This window comes from Simochromis diagramma, unplaced genomic scaffold, assembly GCF_900408965.1.
Source record: "Simochromis diagramma unplaced genomic scaffold, fSimDia1.1 OVJJ01000352.1, whole genome shotgun sequence".
NCBI classification, from domain to species: Eukaryota; Metazoa; Chordata; class Actinopteri; order Cichliformes; family Cichlidae; genus Simochromis; species Simochromis diagramma.
In genome coordinates this window covers 598,331-613,226 of record NW_024386759.1, presented here as the reverse complement: position 1 = coordinate 613,226, position 14,896 = coordinate 598,331, and the positions used below count along the sequence as shown (strand labels likewise).

Below are 14,896 nucleotides of genomic sequence, written 5' to 3'. Positions count from 1 at the left end.
CACAGACTCAAAAACAGTTTCTTCTCCAAAGCCACAACCACCCTGAACTCACACATGCACAGATAACACAGCCCCCCCCCCCTTCTTTTATTTCTTTTCCTTTTCTCCCCACCTCCTCTATGGACCACCACTGTGCAATACCAAGTCTATGTGCAATAACCCAACTGTATATACACAACACTATTTATTACATATTACCTTTTTTTTAAACCAGCTTGTATATTTGTACATTTTATATATATATATCTTTTCCCTCTGTTAATACTATCCATATGTATATAGCGCTGCAGAACTGTGCCCCCCCTCCCAGCATGTTTGCACTGAGTAGGACATGCTCTGTATCTCATTGTACAACTGTATAGTGACAATAAAGGCATTCTATTCTATTCTATTCTATTCTATTCTAAAGACTTATATAAAAGAATGGGCTTATTAGATTAAGTGTGATACTGTGATAGGATGCCACTGTTGCAAAAAGTCAGTTTCTTCCCTGAAAGATTTAATGGTTAACTGTTAGTAGTAGTATTGCAAAACTGAAACTTTTACAAACAAACAAGCAGTTCATGTAGGTGAACAGGTGGTCCAGTACCTTAATACAGCAGGGGTCTCAAACTTAAATGAGCTGTGGATCTGTAATCACATGCGAGTAGCACAAAAAACAAACAAATAAACAAGAAAACACCCACAGATATTTCCGAAAATGTAGCATTTTGTTTGTTTGTTTTTTATTTGGAATATTGCATAACAAGACAAAACTGCAAGCGTGAATGCAAATTTTGCTCCGGTATTCAACGGTTGCTATGATCATGATGTTTCAGAGGAAAGGTTGCTCTGATGAACACTATTGTGCTCTAACAGCTTTTAAGGATTGTAAGACTTTTGGAAACAAAGCGACTGGACTTCTTTCAGTTTCTTGAAGACTTTTCAAAAAGCTTCTTCAGTTCTAAAACAAACTGATGAAGAGTCCAAAGTATTAAAACCCTAGTGGGGCTTGTCCCTTCAGAGGGTTGTTGACCTGCTATTAATCATGTGACTCATCACATTTCCACTGGGGTGGCTGCAGTTCAGGAGGTAGAGCTGGTCATCTACTGATCGGAAGGTTGGTAGTTCATATGCAAATGATTATTACGTTTTATTTGTCAATAGTTAATACAGATGAGAGTTTAAATTTACTTCAATCCAAAAAGTTCATCTGTATTTTAAGTAAGTAAGTAAGTAAAATTTATTTATATAGCACATTTCACAGATAAAAATCACAAAGTGCTTTACAATAAGATCAGACATACAAGTTAAATTAATTAAAAGCCCGTTTGTATAAAAATGTCTTCAGCTGCTTTTTAAAGGAGTCAGTAGAGTCTAGGCAGCGTAAAGACAACGGCAGAGCGTCCCACAGCCTCGGTGAAAAGCCCGATCCCCACGTGTTTTAAACCTGGTACGTGGGACCACCAGTAGCCTCTGACCTGAAGACCTAAGTGATGAAGCATGAGGTTTCAGCAGGTCAGAGATATACTGGGGAACTTCACCGTGCAGAGCTCTAAAAGTTACAACGAAAATTTACAGGCAACCAATGAAGAGAAGCCAAAACTGGAGCAATGTGTGACCTCTTGTTTGTACCAGTTAAGTCTTGCCACTGCATTCTGTACAGACTGAAGGCGATCCAGAGCTGGTTGTTGAGACACGTAAAAAGACCGTTACAATAATCCAAACGAGAAGAGATAAAAGCAGGAATCATCTCAAGTTCTGCCTTTGACACCAGTCTGAGTTTAGAAATGTTTCTTAGATGATAAAAACAGTTCAACAAGTTGTTTAGAGTGTTTCTCCAGAGACATCGAACTGTCAAATATAACACCTAAGTTTCTGAAATGAAGGGTCTAAAAAACTGATATGCTGCCTAATTTCTGAGAGCATGTGATCAGGTGCAATAAATTTATCAGTATTTGATGTAAGGTATTATCATTAAAATTATTAAAATGTAAAAAATGGCTTGCACATAGCTCATTAAGTTTGCACAAAATCACGATTCCATTATCTGAACAAAATGTTGATCCACGTCTGCAGAGTGGTATATTTTTAGGGCTGGCATGGTTTGCAGTATTCAAGTGGTAGGGCCCAAAATGACATTTTTTCCCCACAGGAGCCCAAACCCCTGGCAGCACCCCTGCTTACCTTACATGGGATCAGTGGGAGAATTGGCTCAGAGATTGAGAAACAAAAACAAAACATGAAGTCAAGTAAGACAGCTGAAATAGGACAAAGCACCGAAGACAAAGGGAGCTCAAAGCACGACAGACATATAAGATAGAGGATGAGGTCACTAGGGATTAGGAGACAGAGGAGGGCGCCGCTGTTTAAACCACCACCCCCTGGAACAAAGACAAATTGGGCTACGAGCTCATCTCAGAGGCCTCCAAGTCTCTACCTCTGAGGAGGAAGCTGGTGTCTCCCAAGCATAGAAGTGAAAAACCCAACGCTGCTGCAAGAATTTAATGAGGAGGGCTCTGCGCTATTCTCTGCTCAGTTTGTGACACAACACCCATGGCATGTAGCGATGTTCTTTCTTCTTTATTCATGCTTTTATCCCCACTGCCTACACAAGAAGAAATGGAGTGGCCCACTCAGGCTCAATGTTAGCATGCAAATGTGCAAATGCGAAAATCTCCCTGCCTTGCACCCAAGCATGCTTGAACTGCACATAATGAAAAATAAACGGCTCCCTCATCATCAGTACTATTATTATTAATAGTAGTAGCAGTAACAGTGGTATTGGCATTAGTGTTGGTTTGTTGTTGGGGTGCCGTACTCCTTCACACTGGGATGGTTACAAACTTTTTTTATATAAATGCAGATAATGGAAGTTGCAGTTTCTCTAAACCCACAATAACTTTAAACAGATCACAGCCGCATGTCTCAATGCAGCAAGAAAACAATAAGGTCTGTGTAACATTTGTTCATTTTTGATCAAAGTAAAGACCATGGGTAGCCGTGAGACCGGAGCACAGGCAATGACTTTTGGATGGGAGCAGCTCATTTGACATTGCTGAGCAAAACTGCCTTTAGAATAGAATAAAATAGCCCTTTATTCTCACTGTACATGTACAATGAAACTGTGGGAAAACAGTTTCGGTTTGCAGTTTGTGTGTTGTTTAAAATGTGTGCAATTTCTTGCATTACAGATGGGAATGATGGCCAGCACTGCACGCATGACAGCCAGGCTGCCAGCAGCCAGGGCTTGGTTGCAGCCTCAGTCTCTGTATCTAAGCCAGCGGTGGCAGTTTGGTGGGGGTTTCATGAAATGATTCGATCATATTTCTGTTGTTCATGAGCAAAGTGCCTTTTTCATCACAACTTCTCATCATGATGCTGACACTGAGATTCAAACTGAATCCTAATTCTCACTAATAATTCACTTTCGTTCTTGTAAACTTTGTGAATGGAAATCACTCAAAATTATTTTATGTGTGCAAACACGCAGAAGTAAGAAAGGCAGGAAGCAGTGAAAAAAGAAAATGAAAAGGGCTCAACCAAAAGAGGAAAAAGAAAAGAAAGGAGGAAAGTGAGGAGGCAAGGAAGTCAAAGTAAAACGTATGAAACGGTTATGTAAAACGTGAGGATTGGTGTCACTGTTACAGCAGATATATTCGTAACATGGTGGCAGCTGCTTCCATTCCACTGTCAGCAGGGATGACTGATGGAAGTGGAGTGAAGTGCACTTTACCACTAACAATGAGAAAGTGTCCTGGGAAACGCAGAAACACCCATGTGCACCTTTCACTGCTGCATCAGAGCGCTGTCACCGCTCCGGAGCGAGCGGGCGCCCATCGAGCCTGACAAAAGAACACAGTACTTGAAAGTGGTGACGTGTAGCACAGTGGCAGTGGAGGAGGAACAAGGGCCAGTGGCCAAAGGAAACACCACCTGGCAGCCATCCAAAATGTCAGAGTCAAATCACATTGTGCTGCATCCAACACGACAACTTTGACTATGAGGGCTGAACTCTCTGTGACTTTTCAGGTGCTGTCGTCTTCTTCCCTTTTCTGGAGTCGTCAGCGGTCAGGCTTGTCCTTCACGCCAGCTGACAGCCCGTCAGCGTGAGCTGCTGTTGCCAGAGCACAGGCTTGCACTGGTGCAGCATCTCCTTGTGCATCTTGTGCTGTCTCCATGTTGTTGTCTTCACTCCCTTGTTTGTTTTTTTCCCTTTGTATTATTTTGGGCCTGTATGCAACCGCAGCCTTCCAGGGTGTCGCTGCATTTACCAAACAGGATGGGACACAATAAAGAAAGAAGTGTGGGACTGGCTAATAGCTGGAGTGCTTTCATAACGTCAGTGAAAACGAAGCTACATGTTTTGATTGATTAAGTCCTCTTGTTGTCATTTTTAGTAACACAGCTACCCACAGGACAAAATTCCCTAATGAGGTTCTACCTGTCACCTCCCTGTGGCTCCTCTGCATTATCAGGCCATGCCAGTTTACTTTCAAACCGCCACCATCATTGCTCTGCTCAAAGACCCCTTTGCAGATCCCGCTCTCTTACACAATTACAGGCCTATTTCCAAACGTCCATTTATCTCCTAAATCTTAATGAAAGCTGTAGTCTGGGGGAGAGTAACATTTGATCAATTTCAGTGTGCTCTTCAACAGAATCACAGCAGCAACACAGCATTACTGACAATTCTTCTATGCTTAGATAAAGATCAGTGTACCATTGTCACTGACAGATTACAGAACCGGCTTAGTACCTCACGCACTGTTGAGGTTCTAGTGCTTGGTCCAGAGAGTTTTACTAATGAGGTCAATGAGGTCATTGGCACCAACAATATCAAATCGTCTGCTGAGAACTTTGAGCTTATTTTTGACTAGAGATTGACTGATCCATCATACAGTATCGGTATCCTGACCTAAAGACTGGATTGGATATCAGGGAGAAATAAAAAATGCAATCCGATCCATTAAATTTCACAAAAGCACCTCACAAAACTTGCGACATGGCGTAACCCAGGTCGGAGCAGTATGTGTCACGTGATAGAGCGGCTGTTGCGTGCGAGACCTGTCGGTGATCTGGAGTTCACACTGAAAGCGTTTGGAGCCTCGCTACGTGCTGCCAAACCGGCATTTCATCGGTATGAAAAAAAAACAACGTTTGGACCAATGACTGTAGAAAACATGGACGACGCGACAGCTCCCCGAAAATGAAGCCTCTATCGCCACCTGGTGTCTGGCTGCAGTATAGGTCATAAACCCCGCCTCCTCCATGTTAGCGGATGGGACTGAGGTAAACTGGACTACCTGACAGAAGGACCCGAGGCCCCACTGCACTTTTTCGGCATGTTAAACGTGTTTGTAAGCGAATCCGTAACTACCGTCCTTAGCTAGGCCCTGAGACCTAGGTAGCTAAGATGAGGACTCGGCTGTCAGGGTTCGTTTAGCTGTGCAGGTGAATGAATTTACTAAAGAAATCAAGAGAAACGCTCCGGGCTGCTCAGTCACTGATTACCGTTACTGTACTTTTATTACAAGTATTATACTGTAAAAGCAACAGGCTGCATCCTGCTTCAGCTCCTGTGCAGAGCTGAATATTAAATATGTGCAAACAACAGCATATTTTCAGTCACCACATCTGTAAAGACAGGGACAGTAACTGCGTGTGTGTATAAAACCTGCAGATAGTCAGATTAACAGTAATTTGTCTCTATCTGTCATTGATCTGGCATGACGTGAAAAAAGGTTCATACCTTTGACGTTGCGTGACAAACTCTCTATTCCTCGTCCACACGTGAACGCAAAAACTGAGTTTTAAAAAATCACCGAGGTCAAAAGGTCCAAATCCATAGAAACAGCTGCATTTTCAAAAGTACCCGTGTAGGTGTGACTGTAGCGTAAAAGAGTTAGTAGTTTATTTTCTTGCTACCTGTAATTTATTGCAGCTTACTTGTATTTGCTCAATTGTTTACTAAATGTTTGAGGTGTGAAATAAACCGCAATGGAGTTTGAAAACAAAATATGGGCATGTGTGGTTGGAGTATGTGTTTGTGCGGGCGGGGGGGTTAGGTGGTGATGGGCCCAAACATTTTTCTTGTAAAACAAAGGGGGGGCCAGCAAAATAAATTTGGGAACCACTGGAGTAGGCTATCCCAGAGAAGTAAAGCAAGTGTGTAAGTTCATCTCTGAATGTTGGTAAAGCATTCCCACGTTAAGCTTAACAACCGATATATGGAGCTCAGATGTCTGTGCGTTGTCATTGCTAAGCCTGACCGTACATTGAAAAGACTCAAGTTTCACTTTGAAAAAAACAACTGTGCTCCAGGCTAAACAGTTCTGTGGTTCAAAAAAAGAAAAAGAAAAACATGAGTGTTGTGAAGCCGTGTTTGCATTTATTTGCACTGCTTTCCACTCTGGAAGTCTATTTATGTTCATCTTTAAGTATGAAAGGGTCCATTATACAACTTGTTTGGTTTTTTTAAGTTGTTGAATATAAACATTATTTTGTGCTGATATTGCAGTTCTTTTTTCAGAAGGCAAGGCAAGTTTATTTGTATAGCACAATTCAACAACAAGGTGATTCAAAGTGCTTTACAGAGACATTAGAAACAAAAACAAATAAAAAGCATGATTTAAAATTGATTAAAACAAGCAAACTAACTAATTAACAAACAAACAAAACAGTATATAAAATCAAAACAGATCAAATCAGAACAATAGATAAAATCAGTAGTTAAATGTAAGTTTTGAAATTTAATCTTAAAAGTGTGGATTTGGTGCTTTATTCAAATGCAGCTGAGAACAGGTGAGTCTTCAACCTGGATTTAAATAAACTGAGTGTTTCAGCTGATCTGAGGCTTTCTGGGAGTTTGTTCCAGATATAAGGAGCATAAAAGCTGAATGCAGTTTCTCTGTGTCTGGTTCTGACTCTGGGAACTGATAAAAGACCGGATCCAGATGACCTGAGGGATCTGGAAGGTTCATACTGGGTCAGAACCAAAGATCTGCATAAAATTGCATTTTAAATTACTTTTTGAATATTACTTTAAACACTTAGACTTAAAGTTCTGCTAAAAGTTTAAATAAAAAGAGCAGTGTTGCTGAACCATGAAATATTTTGGTGCAGTGTATTTTTGCATACAAGTGTAACAGAATAGCTTTAGTGTTTTGTTTTTTTAAATTTGAGTATGAACTTATACAAAATGCAGCAAGATATTTAAAAAAAAACTGTTTTATTGATTATAAAAGACCGTATCGGATTCATATCAGTATCGGACATAAAAAAGTGGAATCGTGCCATCTCTATTTTTGACTAAAAATGAATTTTGAACATTTTATTAATAACATAAAACTCTACATCACCCCTGCATATACAGCTGAGCTACTGAGACCTTATACCCACAGCATCTCCAATCGTCTGATCAGAGTCTCCTATTTGTTCCACACACTGATTTTAAAACCAGAGGTGAACAGCGTTCTTCAGCCAATCAGGCGAATAAAATCTCATTTCTATACGTTAGATTTTTTCCCCATTATTCATGGTTTTGCGGTCTGCTAATATAAATGTAAAGGATTCTGCATGCAGGAATCAATGAAACACTGCGTTTGTACACATGTGTACACACATAGGGCAAGGCAATATGGCCAAACATGTTTATCACGATATATATTTGAAAATTTGCGATAACGATATAACTGACGATATAATTGATGCGAGACAAAATCTGTTACAACTCCACAACTTTATTAATAATAATAATAATGGATTGGATTTATATAGCGCTTTTCAAGGCACCCAAAGCGCTTTACAATGCCACTATTCATTCACTCTCACATTCACACACTGGTGGAGGCAGCTACAGTTGTAGCCACAGCTGCCCTGGGGCAGACTGACAGAAGCCAGGCTGCCATATCGCGCCATCGGCCCCTCTGGCCAACACCAGTAGGCGGTAGGGTGAAGGGTAGTGCAAAAATCCCCCATCAATTCATTTTTTACTTAAACAAGCAGCTGTTTTTTATGTGTATTAACACTATATAAAAATTTAACAGTGCAAATGCTAATTCCTTGCTGACAATTGAACATTTTCAGTAGAAATGGGCTGAAATATCCTGAGCATAACCATGTATAATATCCACAAAAGTTAAAAAGAGGTGCTTTGCAACATGAAACTGCAGTGTGCCAAGTAAACAGGTCAAATACATATTTTTCAGACCATTTTGTGCACCGGATTATAAGGCGCATTAAGCAAAACAAAACAGTGGGATAAGTCCAACTTAACTCAGCTCATTCTTCTTGCTTCCTCCACTTCTGTACCATTGATTCATTAATGCTGAATTCTCTCGCAGCTGCTCTATTCCCGTGTTCTACTGTGTGACTGATAACCTTGAGTTTAAAATGGGCTTCATACGCATGTCTCTTAACAGGTGCCATTTTGGGGTCCTTATACACACAATGCGGTAATATTATGTTGACGCTAGAGCAGGGCGATATGACCAAAAATAAAAAAGAGGCCTCTGAGGCCGTCACAACTGCCCTGTGACAGAGGTTGTCTAAGAGAATATTGGGAGCAACAACACCATGAAGTCCAAAGAACACAGCAGACAGGTCAGGGATAAAGTTATTGAGAAATTTAAAGCAGGTTTAGGCTACAAAAAGATTTCCCAAGCCTTGAACATCCCACGGAGCACTGTTCAAGCCATCATTCAGAAATGGAAGGAGTACGGCACAACTGTAAACCTACCAAGACAAGGCCGTCCACCTAAACTCACAGGCCGAACAAGGAGAGCACTGATCAGAAATGCAGCTAAGAAGCCCATGGTGACTCTGGACGAGCTGCAGAGATCTACAGCTCAGGTGGGGGAATCTGTCCATAGGATGACTATTAGTCGTGCACTGCACAAAGTTGGCCTTTATGGAAGAGTGGCAAGAAGAAAGCCATTGTTAACAGAAAACCATAAGAAGTCCCGTTTGCAGTTTGCCACAAGCCATGTGGGGGACACAGCAAACATGTGGAAGAAGCTGCTCTGGTCAGATGAGACCAACATGCAAAACGCTATGTGTGGCGGAAAACTAACACTGCACATCACTCTGAACACACCATCCCCACTGTCAGATATGGTGGTGGCAGCATCATGCTCTGGGGGGGCTTCTCTTCAGCAGGGACGGGGAAGCTGGTCAGAGTTGATGGGAAGATGGATTCAATTCAATTCAATTCAATTTTATTTATATAGCGCCAAATCACAACATAAGTCGCCTCAAGGCGCTTCATAGATACAGAGAAAAACCCAACAATCATATGACCCCCTATGAGCAAGCACTTTGGCAACAGTGGGAAGGAAAAACTCCCTTTTAACAGGAAGAAACCTCCGGCAGAACCAGGCTCAGGGAGGGGCGGGGCCATCTGCTGCGACCGGTTGGGGTGAGAGAAGGAAGACAGGATAAAAGACATGCTGTGGATGGAGCCAAATACAGGGCAATCTTGGAAGAAAACCTCTTGGAGTCTGCAAAAGACTTGAGACTGGGGCGGAGCTTCAGCTTCCAGCAGGACAACGATCCTAAACATAAAGCCAGGGCAACAATGGGACGGTTTAAAACAAAACATATCCATGTGTTAGACTGGCCCAGTCAAAGTCCAGATCTAAATCCAATCGAGAATCTGTGGCAAGATCTGAAAACTGCTGTTCACAAACGCTGTCCATCTAATCTGACTGAGCTGGAGCTGTTTTGCAAAGAAGAATGGGCAAAGATTTCAGTCTGTAGATGTGCAAAGCTGGTAGAGACAGACCCTAAAAGACTGGCAGCTGGAACTGCAGCAAAAGGTGGTTCTGCAAAGTGTTGACTCAGGGGGCTGAATAATTACGCACACCCCACTTTACTGTTATTTATTTGTAACAAATGTTTGGAATCATGTATGATTTTCGTTCCACTTCTCACGTGTGCACCACTTTGTTGGTCTTTCACCTGGAATTCCAATAACATTGATTCATGTTTGTGGCTGTAATGTGACAAAATGTGGAAAAGTTCAAGGGGGCCGAATACTTTTGCAAACCACTGTAAGTCAAACGTTACACAACTCATTCTTCTTGCATCATCTACTTCCGTACCATTGATTCATTAATGTTGAATTCTCTCGCAGCTGCTCTATTCCCATGTTCTGGACCTGAAAACAGGGTTTGATCTTTGGTTTCGTTCTATAATACTGAACTTATTTATGAAGGTTTGAACTTTGAGAGAGTTTAAACAAGAGAGAAAAGTGTGAAAATGTTCGTGCCTGTCTGAGAAAAGTGTGTAGTGGGGGTTTTACAGCCTTAAAACATTTATAATAATTGTAAAAGATAAAGTTGGCTACGTTGCGGATTTCACCTATTGCGGGTTATTTTTAGAACGTAACTCCCACGATAAAGGCGGGACCACTGAAATTCACTCTAACTTCTCTCAGTCAAACAAACTGGCTGTTCTTTCGCCCTTGGCTCAGGGGGTTGGGAAGCGTATCTGTAACGGGAAGGTCACCGGTTCAATCCCCGGGCTCTCTGTCCTGGTCGTTGTGTCCTTGGGCAAGACACTTTACCCTACCGCCTACTGGTGTTGGCCAGAGGGGCCGATGGCGCGATATGGCAGCCTCGCCTCTGTCAGTCTGCCCCAGGGCAGCTGTGGCTACAACCGTAGCTGCCTCCACCAGTGTGTGAATGCGAGAGTGAATGAATAGTGGCATTGTAAAGCGCTTTGGGTGCCTTGAAAAGCGCTATATAAATCCAATCCATTATTATTTTTCAGTTTTCAGGAGCGCAGAGCTGAAATAATGATGATGTTTCATTCTTGTGTTAGAGGGAAATCTTTTTAGTTTCCCAGGTTCTTTGCACCCTGATCTCACAGTAATGCATGATGTGCCCATGACATGACATTGGTATGGTATCAGCATGTGGGGTATAACGTCAAACTTTGGACAGTATGCAATGATATAGTATGACAGAGGTAGAGGCAACGGTACCACAGTGGCAAAGAAAGGGTAGAGGAGGAATGTGCTGCTTTCTGGTTCTCAAGGACTGGTTCTCAATTTTTGACTGATTTTTGAAAGCACAGGTGTACGGCCATGCTGCTTTTTAATCAGCATTTCAATAACAAATGAGACTAGATTCCAAACAGGGACAAAAGCTGAGTTTTCTCTGTGTGATGACAGCTGTACTGTAGCATGTACGGTGCACGCTCAACGCTGGTACAAGCTGAGCACGTTGTGATGTCACAGTGGCTCATAACACTACCGGTTACCTTGGTTAATGTTTCATCCATCATCGCGTCACAAAGCTGACTTGGATCAGGCCATTTTTCACGAGTGAACTTTGTGATGAAATTTCAAAAATGAATTTAACATTTATTTGCATCTGTGTTTTAACTGTCTCATATTTTCTACATCAGACATTTTTTGCAAATTGTTCCAGGAAAAATTTATCGTGTGATTTATCTGAGAAAAAAAGTCACACTAACGATAAAGTCTGAAAAATATCTGCTTCAGAAACATTATGGTGATAACAGCATGGGCAAGGAGAACATATGGCAGCTAACACAAAATCCTGCCGCCTGCAAACAAGACCTAGCAAAGCAGAACGAAAGCAGCAGAGATGGAGGGCTACACTGCAGGTGGAAATAGCTGCTGCAGGCTGGATGGAGCTTCCTCTGGAAAATATACTGGGCAGCACAGCCCCTCCAAATAACCTGACGTAGAGCTAAAACTGTACAGGAGGAAAAGAATGGAGATCCTTTTGGAGCCAGCAGGACTGCTCTGTCCTTCCAGTCTACACTCCTTACTCACGTAGCAATGAGGTGCACAGAAGAACAGCCTGAACAAGTGGACTCTGCACTGGCACGCTCAGCCGAGCAGACTCACAGCAGAATAAATGATGCTGCACACTTGGCCTCCCTCACTGCATTCTACAGATATCATTAGTGCCTCTGCGCTTAATATCATTATTGCTATTGTTATCATTATCAGAACTATTTATCTGTAGTCCCCCTGTGTGCAGCGAGCAGCACACTTTCCTGCTAAAAATCAATAGTGATTTAAAGAGGATGCTTCTTCTTCTGTCCTCATTAATCTGGCTCCCGATGCCTCTCCTGCTGCTACCTCCTCATGACAAAACCACATCTACCAACTGCCTGACACCACCCCTGCGCACACACACACACACACACACATAGAGCAGTATCTTTTAATCAGTCTATTAAGGAGAGCAGGGGTGCCGTGCTGATGATAAAGTGACCTGTGAGCCGGTGTGCGTTCCCCACTCCGGCCACAGCAGAGGACAGATAACAGCTCAGTGAGCACCAAGATGATGATGATGATAATGTTAGAAACCCAAGGCCACAGAGCATATCCAGCCCCATCCTAAATGTCAGCCGTCCTCCTGCATTACTGTGACTACGAGGCTTGTGACACGCAGGCCTGCCTACAGTTATGAACCTGGCCCCTGTGTGAGCATATCCACTGTGACAGATGAACGGAGAGTTAGAGAGGAACGAGATGGAGATAGATGGAGGAGCAGGGGGTGCTGTTAGTGGGTAAGGTGTGCTAGCTTTACAGATGACAGTGACTGTTGTGTTTCTCCCTGTCAGCTTGCAGAGAATGCATCAGGCTAAAGGACCAACTGACCTCTGTGTGTTTGGTTAACCCGGGGCTGACGGGTGGCACCGTGACGGGGGTGTGACAGTGCACACCACAGATGGGAAAGCAAACGTGATGCCCCGTGTCAGCAAGCAGACACCCTGCAGTGACAGCCACTGCTCTCAACACCCCAACCAACAGAGAAGCACGGCGAGCACATGTTTGTGGCTACAAACAGCCCACTATGAGGGCGAGGGGGCACTGACAGCACTCAGGTCAGTTTTGCAGACATAACAGCACAAAGTACGCGTGCTTCTGACGGTGCCGCTACACAGTGACTGCACACTCAGACCCGCAGCACTGGACGAGCATTGTAAGAACTAGTGAACGGACACGGGACAAGTTCTTTCTATCCAACATTCTCACACATTCACACTGGATGGGCGTGATACTTGCAGTGAGTATCACGCCCATCCAGATTGAAGCAGCCAGGGATCGAACCAGCAACCTTCAAAGCTCTCGTTCCTGAGCCACAGCCACGCCCACTATAAGACGTGACAGAGTGATCTGTCTGTGACAGGACTGTATTACAACCAGGATGTTGAAGAATTTTGAATTTGTTTGCATTTTCCTACTTGAACTCCTGGATGTATTTGCACAGAACTCTGAGGAGAAGCTCGCTGTGTTTCTCATGTTTAAATGGCCTGTATTTATATAGCGCTTTTACTAGTCCCTAAGGACCCCAAAGCGTTTTACATATCCAGTCATCCACCCATTCACGCACACATTCACACACTGGTGATGGCAAGCTACATGTAGCCACAGCCACCCTGGGGCGCACTGACAGAGGCGAGGCTGCCGGACACTGGCGCCACCGGGCCCTCTGACCACCACCAGTAGGCAACGGGTGAAGTGTCTTGCCCAAGGACACAACGACCGAGACTGTCCGAGCCGGGGCTCGAACCGGCAACCTTCCGATTACAAGGTGAACTCCCAACTCTTGAGCCACGATGTTTAGATCATTTGTTGCTCTTTGGGGTTTCGGCTGATTTCACAGACACTGGTGTGATCCACGTTTGCATGTTTCTCCGTACAGCTAATGGAAAAGTAAGCAAGCCAGAGGCTGTCAATGCCGATACCCAGCAGGACAGCAGCTCGTCTCTGTTTCTACTGCGTCTGTCAGCCATTCGACAGCGAGCCGCCACCTTGGGCTCACTATCATGACAGCTGCATGGGTCTGAGTCGAGAGCAGGTCAAGCAGAGACAGAGAACAGACAGAAACATATTAGCACTGTGCACATTTTCACACGCTCCATCCTTAGATCCACAAAAAGGAGACGGTTTGTGATTGCAGGACGCGGCTGAGTTATTATGTTTGAGAAGACAAAGCATCACGCAGCTAATTTTGACTTTTGTCCGATAAATACGTTTCCTGGCCAGATGTCACACACCCTGAGACTTTCTTTTTTTAGCTTCAGTATTTCCTCTGAGCAGAAACTGAATCTTTGTGTTTTCAAGGAGTCCAAGTATACGTTCTCCACCAGTGGGTCAGTGGGTCCCTCTCACTCCCTGCACTCTGTTTATCTCTGGATCTGTGATCAGATTGTGATTGACATGAGCGTCTGAGATAAACTTTAACTTTCTACGTCTGAAAATCCGTCAGTCGCTCCCAAAGTGTCACTAGTACTGGTACGGTTTGTTCGAGCAAAGGCACGCTACTGCTCAGTACAGCAGTCCCAGAAACTCTCCCGTGAGTGTGTTTTGTGACATCTGACACATCAGAGCTAATGTAGTTGAGCTTGAAAGTAGGCTAATACTGTCTAACACTGACACACACTACCTCCCCACATCCCACACACCTTACCAATCTGAGCCATAGTCTCAGTAAACCTCATCACTCGGGCAACTCACACATGGACTCTTTTCTTTGCACTACGTCTGAGCACTTTGCAACTTTTTTGTTCTCAATTGTGTGCTTTTCTACTATTTAGGATTTCATATATTTCTCCTGCTTGTCATTTCCTGCTGTCTAATAATGTGCCCGAGCACCCACAATTTCACTGTACACGTACAACGATAATAAAAGACTATTTCAGTCTATTCTTTTTTAACTAGCAGCTCTGAAAACGTGTCATATCCACAGACGGCCACAGGACTTCTACATCAGCCTGGCTCCTCAGGGTGGGGGTCTGGGAGCCAAACAGAGTTTACTGTAAGGTAAAGGGCCCAATGGGGTCAGTGGTTTTCTTCTCATGGCAGGTTATGTGAAAAATATGTGTTCACCCATAGCATTACGGGGATGTGACTCAACACAGCATAAAT

The 14,896-nt window shown here is 43.3% G+C and overlaps 1 protein-coding gene across 1 annotated transcript in view; it reads right to left on the bottom strand.

Annotated features, from left to right (window-relative positions):
- LOC120731844 (receptor-type tyrosine-protein phosphatase gamma-like) overlaps positions 1 to 14,896 on the bottom strand; it is a 278,578-nt gene that overhangs the window by 261,963 nt on the left and 1,719 nt on the right. The window lies entirely within an intron of this gene.